The following is a 12,060-nucleotide window of genomic DNA, read 5'->3' on the forward strand; positions in this document are numbered from 1 at the left end:
TACTTTTTGTTAGATTCTCATTTTTTTCTATCTTCCAGTATTTTTGCCCTTGTCTAATTCTAGTCTTTTTTCTGTAGCTCTCCCTAGCCTTATTGTTTATTTCTCTTGTTTTTGATAGCTTACCTTTTTATTTTATTTATTTATTTCTCTCTATTTGTCTGTTATCTATTGTTGCCTTCCCAGCAAACATTTGGACGTTTAATGACTGTTGAAAAGACATCCATCCGACATGTCCCGTCACGGTTGAAAAATAGTTCCAAAATGAAAGTTAAACCGACGTCTTTGACGTCATCTGGCCGTGAATTCCACGTCTCTTCTGCGCGTCCCTGGACGTATAAAGCGACGTCTTCTGGCTGTTTAAATTTGTTGCTCCATAATTTACGTGTATTTACCCTCTCGTGTACCTTGTACGTGTACCCTCTCAAGAAGTGTAGAGCCTTTAGAGAGAAATCAATGGAGGAACGCAAATCCTTTCTAAAAGAAAATCGTATCTGCTTCAGATGCTGTGACTCTACCAAACAAATTGTGAAAAATTGCAAAATTCAAATTAGATGCTCTGAATGTAACAGCAAAAGACATGTTACCGCTCTGCACCCAGATCCAACATTTCTAACTGCAGATAAGCCTGTCAAGGAGAAAGAGCAATGTGGGGAACAGAATGATATCTCACCCACCTCGGTTACTTCAAAATGCACAAAGATATGTGGTGAGTCCAGTGATGCAAGATCATGTTCTAAAATTTGTCTGATGAAAGTGTATCCTCTTGACAAAAGAGAGCAAGCAGTCCAAGTTTATGCTGTCTTGGATGAACAAAGTAACCGATCTTTAGCCAAGAAAGAGTTTTTTAATCTTTTCGAGTTCAAAGCCAGCTTCTCCCCAAACACTATTAAGACCTGTGCTGGGGTAAATCAGATTTCTGGACGGCGAGCCATCAACTTTATGGTAAAATCTATAGATGGAGGAACAAAACTCTCACTACCAAACTTGATAGAGTTGATATGCTGCCAGATGATAGAACAGAGATTCCCTCTCCAGTTGTTGCTCAGCATTATCCGCACTTACGGCCAGTTGCAAATAAAATCCCAGCGGTTGATCCTGATGCTCCTATTCTCTTACTTTTAGGAAGAGACATTCTAAGGCTGCACAAAGTTAGAGAGCAAATAAATGGACCAAATGATGCTCCATATGCTCAGCGACTGGATCTCAGATGGGTGATAGTTGGGGAAGTATGCTTTGGAAAAGTGCATCGCCCTATGAGTGTGGATGTCTACCAAACACATGCTCAGTAACGGTCACACATCATATCTCACTCCTTGTCCAAAACAGATTCAAGTGAAGGAATGTGTAGATGGAACACCAAAGCAACACTACTTGTTACCATATAACAATGGGAAATCAAGTTAAAGGAAAACTTTTGATAACTTAGGCTGTGCAGTGTTCCAAGCAACGCAAGACGACGACAAGCCTGATCTTTCTGTGGAAGACAAAGCTTTTCTAGAAATCATGGATTGTGATGTCTTCCAGGATTCGGCAAATAGCTGGGTCTCACCATTACCCTTTCGCTCTCCAAGGTCTCATTTGCCAAATAACAGAGATCAGGCTATGAAACGCCTTCACTTTAGCAGAACTTTGGATAAATAAAAAAACAGAGCATGCCCCTCCAATAGATAAAGAAAAGGAAAGCTGGTACCTTCCCATGTTTGGTGTGTATCACCCGCAGAAACCTGATCAAATCATGGTTGTGTTTGACTCGAGTGCAGAAGTTGAAGGCATGTCACTTAACAAGGTGTTGCTCACTGGAACTGATTTAAACAACACACTCCTTGGAGTTCTCATGAGATTCCAAAAAGAGAGCATTGCAGTTACAGCAGATGTTCAGCAGATGTTTTACTGTTTTGTAGTACGTGAAGACCACAGAGATTATTTAAGGTTTTTGTGGTATGAAGATAATAATCTAGGCAAAAGGATAAGAGTACAGGATGAAAGTCCATGTATTTGGGAACAGTCCTTCACCTGCCGTAGCAATTTACTGCATGTGACGCAATGCTCTGCAGGGAGAAAACGAGCATGGCTCTGATGCAAAGCATTTTTTAGTGAGAAATTGTTATGTTGATGATGGACTGGCTTCTGTCTCCACTTCTGAAGAAGCCGTTAATCTCTTTAGAAACACACAAAAGATGCTTGCAGAGTCAAATCTTCAATTACACATAATCACATCCAACAGTAAAATTGTTATTGAAGCATTTCCCAAAGAAGATCACACCAAAGACTTGAAGGACCTAGGAGTCGATGATTTGCCTGTCATACACAGCTCACTCTCTTGGAACCTAGAGACTGACAGCTTTTAACTTCCAAGTGAATCAAGAAGAGAAGCCATTTACAAGAAGGGGCATTCTATCTACCGTGAATAGTCTTTACGACCCACTTGGATATCTGGCCTCCATCGTAGTGCAAGGAAACTTTCATCTGAACAGAGTGACTGAGACGCACCTCTTTCAACTGAAAGGCAAGCAGAGTGGAATGAATGGAGAAATTCTCTAATGACATTGGAACATTTGCAGATTAACAGACCATATGTACCGCTGTCTGTCACACTAAGAAAAAAATTATGCTTCTTCTCAGATGCCTTCACAGTTGCAATAGGAGCAGTAGCTTACCTTATGGTTGTTGATACTGATAACCAATGCCAAGTTGGGTTTGTCATGGGAAAAACAAAGTTAGCCCCTCATCCAGCTCACACAATACCTTGCTTAGAATTGTGTGCAGCTGTGCTAGCAGTGGAAATGTATGAAATGATCAGGGATGAGTTTGATAAAGAAATAGACTCAGTCAGGTTCTTCACGGATAGCAGGATAGTCTTAGGATATATCCATAATGTCACCAAGAGATTCTATACATACGTAGCCAATAGGGTAGCTCGAATTAGGAAATTAACACATCCTGAACAGTGGTGTTAGGTAAATACCAACAACAACCCAGCAGACCTTGCCACCAGAGCTGTATCAGCAGAACATTTGAAGAACACTTGTTGGTTTTCTAGACCACAATTTCTACTCAAGAGCAATGCTCAAAAATTGACTGAGACCTTTGAATTGGTGGAACCTGATGCTGAAATTTGATCTGACATTTCAGTCCTGGCAACCAAGATGTCTGCAGCTCAGCTAAGCTCTCATAGATAGCTCGACTAAAGCCGGGTGCACACTGTGCGATTTTGGCCACGATTTGGCCGACTGAGACAAATTTAGCAAATCCTAAAAGATTCCTCAGATCCTAGGCTAAAATCTGACGTCTTTGGTCGTTAGTATTGGCAGCCGATTAATGAGCGCTGCGATCAAATTTTACCTCTGACGAAATTCTGGCAGTGTGAGAAGATTTGGCACACAATCCTGCAGTGTGACTTCTCATATGACGACAGTCAAATATCTCAGTTTTTCAAGACAAACTATGACCAAAACGAGAGCTAGAGATTTCTTTGTAGCCAGCATTTCAGTCACTGAACGTGTCATTCATTGATGATATAAAACTCTGGACAAGTTTTCTTGTGCGCGTCCGTTTTTAGCGCGCCTTCACTATCGTGCAGTCTGACATTAATGCCAACTGATATCTTACGGTGTGACATGGCTTACATCGTGGATCATGTTCATACAGTTTGACAAGGGACATTCGCAAAGGATTTTGAAAAATCGCACAGTGTGCAGGACCCATAATCAATATTGCAAGATCTTGTTGTGGTAAAACGAATGAAGCTCATTGCAAAGGTTGGCATTACTGCAACAAATCCTGTAGCGCAAGTCAGTTGACAGAAACCAAGAATACTATCATACGCTTGTGTGCAACACAAAACATTTACGGAAGAGTTTGAGTGCCTTGAAAATGAAATTGTCCTTCCAAAACGAAGCCTCTTCAAAAAAATGTGATCCAGTAATTGATGATGGTTTGCTGAGAGTTGAAGGTTTCATATCTTCAGCAGACCTGTCTCAAAGAAAAAACGCATCCTCTCATTATCCCACAGAAACATCATGTTGCCACACTCCTGGTAAAACATTATCACAACCAAGTAGCGCACCAGGGGCGGCATTTTACTGATGGAGCCATCAGAGCAGCTGGATTTTGGATAATAGGGAGCAAACGTCTCGTTTCCAACATCATTCACAACTGTGTTGTTATCTGCCGCAAGTTAAGAGGAAGGTTGCAGACTCAAAAGATGGCAAGTTTGCCTGCAGATAGACTATCTACTGAACCACCCTTTACTAATGTGGGCATTGATGTGTTTGGCCCATGGAGTGTAGTCACACGTCGTACAATTGGTGGCAATGCAGATTCAAAATGCTGGGCAGTGATTTTTGTGTACCTGTCTGTCAGGGCAGTGTATATCGAACTGATCGAATCTATGTCTACATCGAGTTTCATCAATGCATTAACTAATAATCATTGTCTAAATGTCCTATCACGTGCATTTTAATACGTCTGCCTTTCACTCGACTACCTCAAAGCAGCTGGTTATGGTGTCACTGCGGTAAAACATGCTTTTCCAAAACTGCCCGCTGTCTGTGCAGCTGATATATGCAAAAAAAGATTGATGAGAGAAGATGATGATGATGATGATGATGATGATGATATCATATTACTTTGCCACATTTCATCCTTCAAAATAATACTTTTATCATGCTGCCCTCAGGGCAGGAGTACTCAATAGGTTCATATCGCTGTTATGATTAGTGTTTATCATGCTGCCCTCAGGGCAGGAGTACTCAGTAGGTTCATATCGCTGTTATTATTAGTGTTTATCGTGCTGCCCTCAGGGCAGGAGTACTCAATAGGTTCATATCGCTGTTATTATTAGTGTTTATCGTGCTGCCCTCAGGGCAGGAGTACTCAATAGATTAGTTTTGCTGTTATTATTAGTGTTTATCGTGCTGCCCTCAGGGCAGGAGTACTCAATAGATTAGTTTTGCTGTTATTATTAATGTTTATCGTGCTGCCCTCAGGGCAGGAATACAATGTATATTTTTAGCGTTGACATTTTTGATGTGGCAGACAAAATGCATGTGACAAAATGATTGCGATTGAAAGTCATCACATGTAAACACCAGATCGGTTTAGATAACGTCTCATGTAAACAGTCCACTAAATCTTTTAATCGGTACACACAAAAATGATTACTGTCCGTCACTGACTTGGAGGAGCAGTCGTGCACAGTCCTACATCACCGGACTAACGTTTCCTATCACATATATAGTGTGCTATGTGCCTTTCACCATGTAGAAATTAGTAAATGTGTGTCAACAACTGACCGATATCAGCTGCAGGCTGCAGCTTTAGCAGTGTAAGGGGCGGGCTTTAGATTCTAGAGAGCATTTGATTGGACAGAAGATTTGACAAAAAGGTGAAGTCTGCGATGATGTCATCAAAATCTGAGATTCGTTTTTAAGGAAGTGCAGAGACTGTACATTTTGAATGCTTATATCTCCTAAATGCAAATTTTGTAATAGTTTTGGAACATACCAGCTTATTCATAACTTTAAGGCTAACACAGTCATACTAAGAGCTAAAAACTTCCATTTTGATTTCAGCGGGCCTTTAATCATTCTCTTTAGTGTAGACATTTGGGTGTCTCTTTCTGTTTCTTCTCGATTATGGCTGCACTTAGCATCACTGACAGGGAGAACGCTGAGTATGTACTTGCACATCCATCTCTTCGCTGAGGCTGTGATCAGCACAAAGCAAAGATTTTCTCGACAGCGTGTCAGCCACTGGAATATTTTTCCCAGTGATGTGTACGAAGGAGAAACTGTACTTAAATCTTCCTTGCCTGAAGTGTTACTTGTTCGGGTCCAACATAACTGCCCCTGTGGCTAAGTGCCCTTGTGAAAAAAAAGTGCACTTTAGTGTACTTTATAAAGTGTACTTTGTAGCGACTCAGGCGAATCAAACACACAATCGCCAGTTACATTTAACAAATATGTTTTGAAAGTGTGCTGATGGACAGACCTTCCCCCAACACAACAGAGAAGGATTCTTCAGCTACCCTGGAAACCATCTGATAAGATCTTTTATGACCGGAAAGAATGTGGCCACATGAAGTCTTATACACAAAGACTTTAAGACACAGAGCTTTTGCCTCAAATTATAGACAAACCATCTATAAATGAACATGCACCCCAGGACATTATATGTAAACACATAACTGTCTTGTAAAATGTTTATTCTGTATGGTATTTTGCATATTTTTGTCTTTGTCTTAACAAAGTACTAGTTCAGATAACCTCATATATGTCATGTCTCCTATCAAATTAATGCTCACTTCACGACTTACACTTCCATGTATATCACTTATTCAGAAAATGCAGTGTGTGTTTGTTGCATTAATTATAGTATGAAGACTCAGAGACCCACTGAGTCGAACTTTCAAACAAAGGGCAATAAATTCTGCTGAGGAATTTCCCGCCGGGAAATCCCAACACTCTCATTGGTTAAGTCTAACCCTGGAGGGTGGGACTATTTCCAGACCTTAAAAGACCAGTGAAGACAGCCTCTTCTCTCTTCTTGTTCTCTTACTCCGCTCTGTTCACTTCTCCTCTCTCTCCCTGTGGGAGCCAACACCCACGGGGGGGGCTGGCACTTAAGCCATGCCACCAATGCAGGCCCTCCAAGCAGGCCTCATCTCTTCCAAAAATCTTCTCTTCTACAATCCGATCTTCAAGAACACGAAGCATCGCTAAAGCAAACAGCCGCTTCCCTCCCAACCTCGGAAAGGACCGCCGGACCGCCGGACCGCCGGACCGCCGGACACGCAGACACACATGCACACAAGCGAGAAGCCAAAACGAAACCAAAAAGAATGCAAGTATTCTATTTCTTACTGCTGTAAAGAGGGTGTGTTATTTTCCCGTTGGGATAAATTAACTCCGTGAAGGTCGTATTTGGTTGAACTGAAGGAAAGCTGTTTCTTACCCTCCCCCACTCTCTTTGTCTCTCTCTCTCCCTCTCTCTTTGTCTCTCTCTCTCTCTTTTATCTCTCTCTAACTTCAGTCTATTCATTATTCTCTTTTATGTATTCTTTCGTTAATATCTATACTTCTACTCTCTTGATGCATATTTAGTATGTACTTTCTGTGTGAATTGTAGTGTTATTTTTAGTCTGTGTTTATTAAACCTTCAAAAGACATTTAATGAGTTGAATCTGTTATTCTGCCACATACACAAAGTCAATGAAACTTGCGATCTAAACGTTACCTAACTGCTTATGCTACTATGTTAGTAAAGTAAACTGTATGACCATTTGAAATATTGAACTTATCCTGATCAGTAAAGTTAATGTTTCTTATGCGCTTGTAAAGCAGTAATCCCTTTATTGAGAATTGATTTGAAAAGTCTATAACTAATTTGCAGGACAAACTTAGTAGGATAATTTCAAGCAATTCCGTAAAGGGTTACTTGTATTTAATTAAACAATTTTCCCTATCGGAAAATTTTAATACGTAATGAACAACTGGCAAATCATATTCATAAATTCATGAATATTGAATATTAAATCCCTTTTGAGTTAATTATTCCCCGAGACATTAAACTCATTAGTCGTTGTTGTTACATGTATTTGGTGGAGAAAAATGCGGGCAAGTTTCAAACGTTTGTGTATGTGTGAATAATATTCATATTCTATTCATTGTGTATTTTTGAGGTATTAATAACCTGCACGCGCGTTTTTGTTTCGTTTTGTTTTGGTGTTGTTTTGTGAATTGAACGGTACGCGCAAGGCGAACCCAAGCATAAACAGATGCTGAGAAATGTTGAAGTAGCCGGATTATATTAATAAAAATATGAACGGTACGAAAATCCGCGTGATCTCCGAAACCCCCTGCAGCCGTAGGCGCAATAGGTTTTATCCGCGTGATTTCCAAACAAATGTATTGTAGGAAACCCATACATTTGACTCGAGCAATATATTATGTGTTCCATCAAAATAATGAGATTTTGATGATGTCTGTAGACACGTACGTTGCGTTATCCCGCTTGATCTGAACTACGGAAAGTTTCTATCATTGCGGAAGATTGGGACAGGGCGAGACTCTCCTGTACAATATAAGGGGCCTCAGAATAATTATTATATCGTTAAGATAAACGATAACTCCTGGTTTAAGTCTGGCTTAGCTAACCAAAGACCTGAGACCTAAAACATTTGAATCAAAAATGCTGAAAACCGTCAGCCATATTGATAAATGTCTATTGGAGTCCATGTAAAATGCGTGAATAGGCAGAAGATAAATTCCTGTTTGTCACCCGTTTCGTTGCTCGTGCACATAAAGTGCAGTCATTTTTAAATGAGTGCAAAAGCCAGTAGAGTGTAGGGAACGCCGCTTGCAAACCGCCAGAGGGCGACTCAAGAATTGCAACACCGCTTGCAAACCGCCAGAGGGCGACTCAAGAATTGCAACGCCGCTTGCAAACCGCCAGAGGGCGACTCAAGAATTGCAACGCCGCTTGCAAACCGCCAGAGGGCGACTCAAGAATTGCAACGCCGCTTGCAACCCGCCAGAGGGCGACTCTAGAACCAGACAAAGCCATCTGGTGAGCATTTCCGCCTAACTAACTCTAGTCTAGGGCGGGCGCAATAGCGCCATCGTGTGGATAAATTCGGATAGTTTCACTCTCCGTCATTTGATTCTGCCTTAACAAAATAAGTTTGAGCCTATAAATTGTTTATTGCTTACTGTTGTACACAGTTTCATTTATACAATTTTTCTAGCAACAACCAAGTCTCCTTTCTCGCTGATTAAACACCCTTATTCGAATTTGAAGTTTAAAAAGAAACATAACTTCCTCTAACTCAAAGTGAAATTAGGTTTAAGTCACAGACAGTCCAATTGGAAGGAAGGACGCCACCGTGTGGCTATACCCTGTTAAGTCAGCGCAACACTAAATCCCTACGCCCTTCCTGATTAATTCTCTTATTTGGATAACTTCCACTTAGAGATTAATCGTTATAGGATAGGAGTTTTGATTGGCTTTCTTTTATTTGATTTTCCTTACAGGCTTATTTAAATTTCATTTAAACTTGCTTTGAATTTAATTTGAATTAAGTTGAGCTTCTAATTTTTATTTTTATTTTATTTTATTTAATTTATAATTTTATTTTAATTTTTAATTTTTAATTTTAATTTTTAATTTTAATTATTTTTTTAATTAAAAATTATTATTATTAATTTTTTATTTTTATTTTTATTATTAATTTTTTTTTCTCTCTGCAAAAGTTTTTCTTTTCCCCTCCCATTGGGAATAACGCTCAGTCTGGTAATTACAAACGGTATCAAAAGTGCCTTTTGTTTTATCATTACTTGACAGAAACTTTTGCCTTTTTCTAAATTGCTCTTGATATTTAATCTTCCACTTAAGCGACCTCAATTCAACCCGGATGAGCTAAATGGGATAACCCATAGTACAAGCCGAATTTTAGTATATCTTGAGCATTAAGCCTATTAATTTTCCCTAACACTCCCGGCGCGCACACTGACATTCCTTTCATTACAGACCAATTCATCTTGTGTTTGTTTCCACTGTGCTCTTTCCTATCCTCACTGTTGGACTATCACGATTGTGTTTCTTTCAGTTCACCAAGAGACCCCAAGGAGAATTAGATAGTCCCGGGACGACCGAGCAGCAGTTCACCAAGTGACCCCCAGGGCTACCGCCCACCTAATTGTCTAAATTGTCTAATTATCTAACTGTCGACATCAGTTAGCCAAAATTCCCAGCTATCCGTACGATAGCTCGTTAGCTTAGAACAAGCTTGCATTGGCTCTCTCTCTGTGTGTGTGTGTGTGCTGTGTTTCTCTCGTCCGCAGTAATGTTCCATGCACCCAGTTCCGCCGTCCCGTGGGACCGCCTAACGACATGGCTGGAAGCGCTAACGGCCACCAGTCAAGGAAGTCTGGGGCAGCTGAGCCAGGAACCACTGGACACCGAGCTAGACCAGCTGATGACACACGACCCCACGCACAGCTACTCCAACAAGGAAGTGGCCAAGATCCTCGGAAGCCTCGCCCACGTCCTCATCGCACAGGCACGTCTAAGCGAAGGGAGCTACGCCAACCTGGAACAGGAGGCAGCAACGCTAAAGCTTCAAGCCAAGGAGGCCCGGAGAGACCAAGCCCTCACCCAGCTTCGTCTAGATCAGCTTCTAGACACAGAGAAAGACGACGAAACAGACAAAGAACAAAGAAAAGAAATAGAAAGACTTCAAAAGACCCTGAAGGAGCTCCGTCGTGACACCGACCGACGAGTACAGTCAGAGAAAGACGCCAGGAAAAACCTCGACGAAAAGCTTCGGCGTGGCGAATTCCTCCTGGAGAGAGCCACTGATGAACTTAAAGACAGAGACATTAAAGCTAAAGTCTATGCAAAACATTTGCAGTCGGCACAAGCCGAGATCGACGAGCTCATCCAGCAAAGACACAAGCTCAAAAATGAACTTGACATGGTGCAAAGAGAACTGAGACAATCATATATAGTGCAACGTTACCGGAAGGGGGAAACACACAACACACAGTTTCCCCTGACCAGTTACTCCGCACATTTTAGCCACGAAGCAAGAGCTACGAGGGGGGGCGACAGCCCCCTGTTTAAAAGATCACCCGCCAGTCTCCACGAATCCCCGTCAGCAGCAAAGGAAAGGACGCCCTTCCAGGAAGTCAAGGTCAACAGCCACGAAGCTTCAAAGAACCTTGACAAGCTGGCCAGAAATATTCCTACCTTCAGCCCAGACCCGGCAGGAGGACACGACGTCCACGCATACTTAAAAGACATAGACTTTTACTTGCAAACTGTCGCTCACGCGAACAACTGGGACAGACTGTACCTGCTCAGGGCCACGTCTAATCGTGACGTACGCAGCTTTCTGGATCGACAACCAGAGGCCATCAAAGCGGACTACTGGCATCTACGACAAGCTCTAATTCGTGAGTACTCCGACCCCGAGTCAGACCAGGGGTTCATCACTGCCATGGACCTCAAGCAAGCCCGACTCGAGACCTCACAGAACTATTATAACAGACTGCGACGTGCCTACTTTGGGGCACGTAACGACCCAGGCATGGAGGAGGACATCAACTTCAAAACTCTTTTCCTCCGAAACCTGCACCCTACCATCAGTTACCACCTGGGGGTGCTGGCGTGCCCGCGCAGCATGGGCACGCAACAGTTAAGAGACTTGGCTCACAAAGCTTACGTCAAACAGAAAACCATTTCTAAAAAGACTGTAAGACAGCCCACCATCTGCCCTGTCTCTGAGCACCACCCAGAGCTAACCCTAGAGGGCGCCAAACAGAACCACAGGTACCGACCCGTCAACAGAGAGTCCAAACCACTCCAAGCCAGCAGAGGGCAGCGTGGTCATAATGGCGACCGTCCACGGTACCAGAGCGATCGCTCTGAAGGATCCTGGGACCCGCCTCGCCCAAAAAGCCAGCGAAGAGGCCACTCTCGACGGGACAATGGTAGGCCCAGACCTGAACCCACGTCTGGCAAAGAAAGTGTAGCTGCTTCCGAAGTTACAGAGCTCATAAAGATCCTGAAAGAGCTCCTCCGACAGAAACCTCACAAGGAAGACAAGAAGGACGGACCAGGTACAGCACGACTAGACATGATACCTGAAATCAACCTTCCCGCCCTTCCTGCAACTGAATCATCCACCCTGAACACTGTTCCCCAATCACGGACTAGTGTACTAACTGTTGCACCCCCACACGTCAGCAGCACACCCACACGACAGCTGACAGCAACAGCCTCTAATCAAGACAGTATCATGGTGCAGCCCAGCGTACCAAAAAGCGCTGCTTTGATGGTTTGCACGCATAATGAGACACTTGACACATACCAAAACGACATCCAGCTCAAGCACGTAGCTTCCATCCACCTGACAATTGGACCTATGAGGCTGATACACCCAGTCTATATCTCCCCTATGAACACTTATCCGTTTCTCATCGGAAAAGACCTGCTGGACCGCTTCGAACCCGTACTGGACTTCAAACAGCTGAAAGTCTGGGCTCAAGTGCGTGACCC

Source organism: Pseudorasbora parva, chromosome 19 (assembly GCF_024679245.1).
Source record: "Pseudorasbora parva isolate DD20220531a chromosome 19, ASM2467924v1, whole genome shotgun sequence".
Lineage (NCBI taxonomy): Eukaryota > Metazoa > Chordata > Actinopteri > Cypriniformes > Gobionidae > Pseudorasbora > Pseudorasbora parva.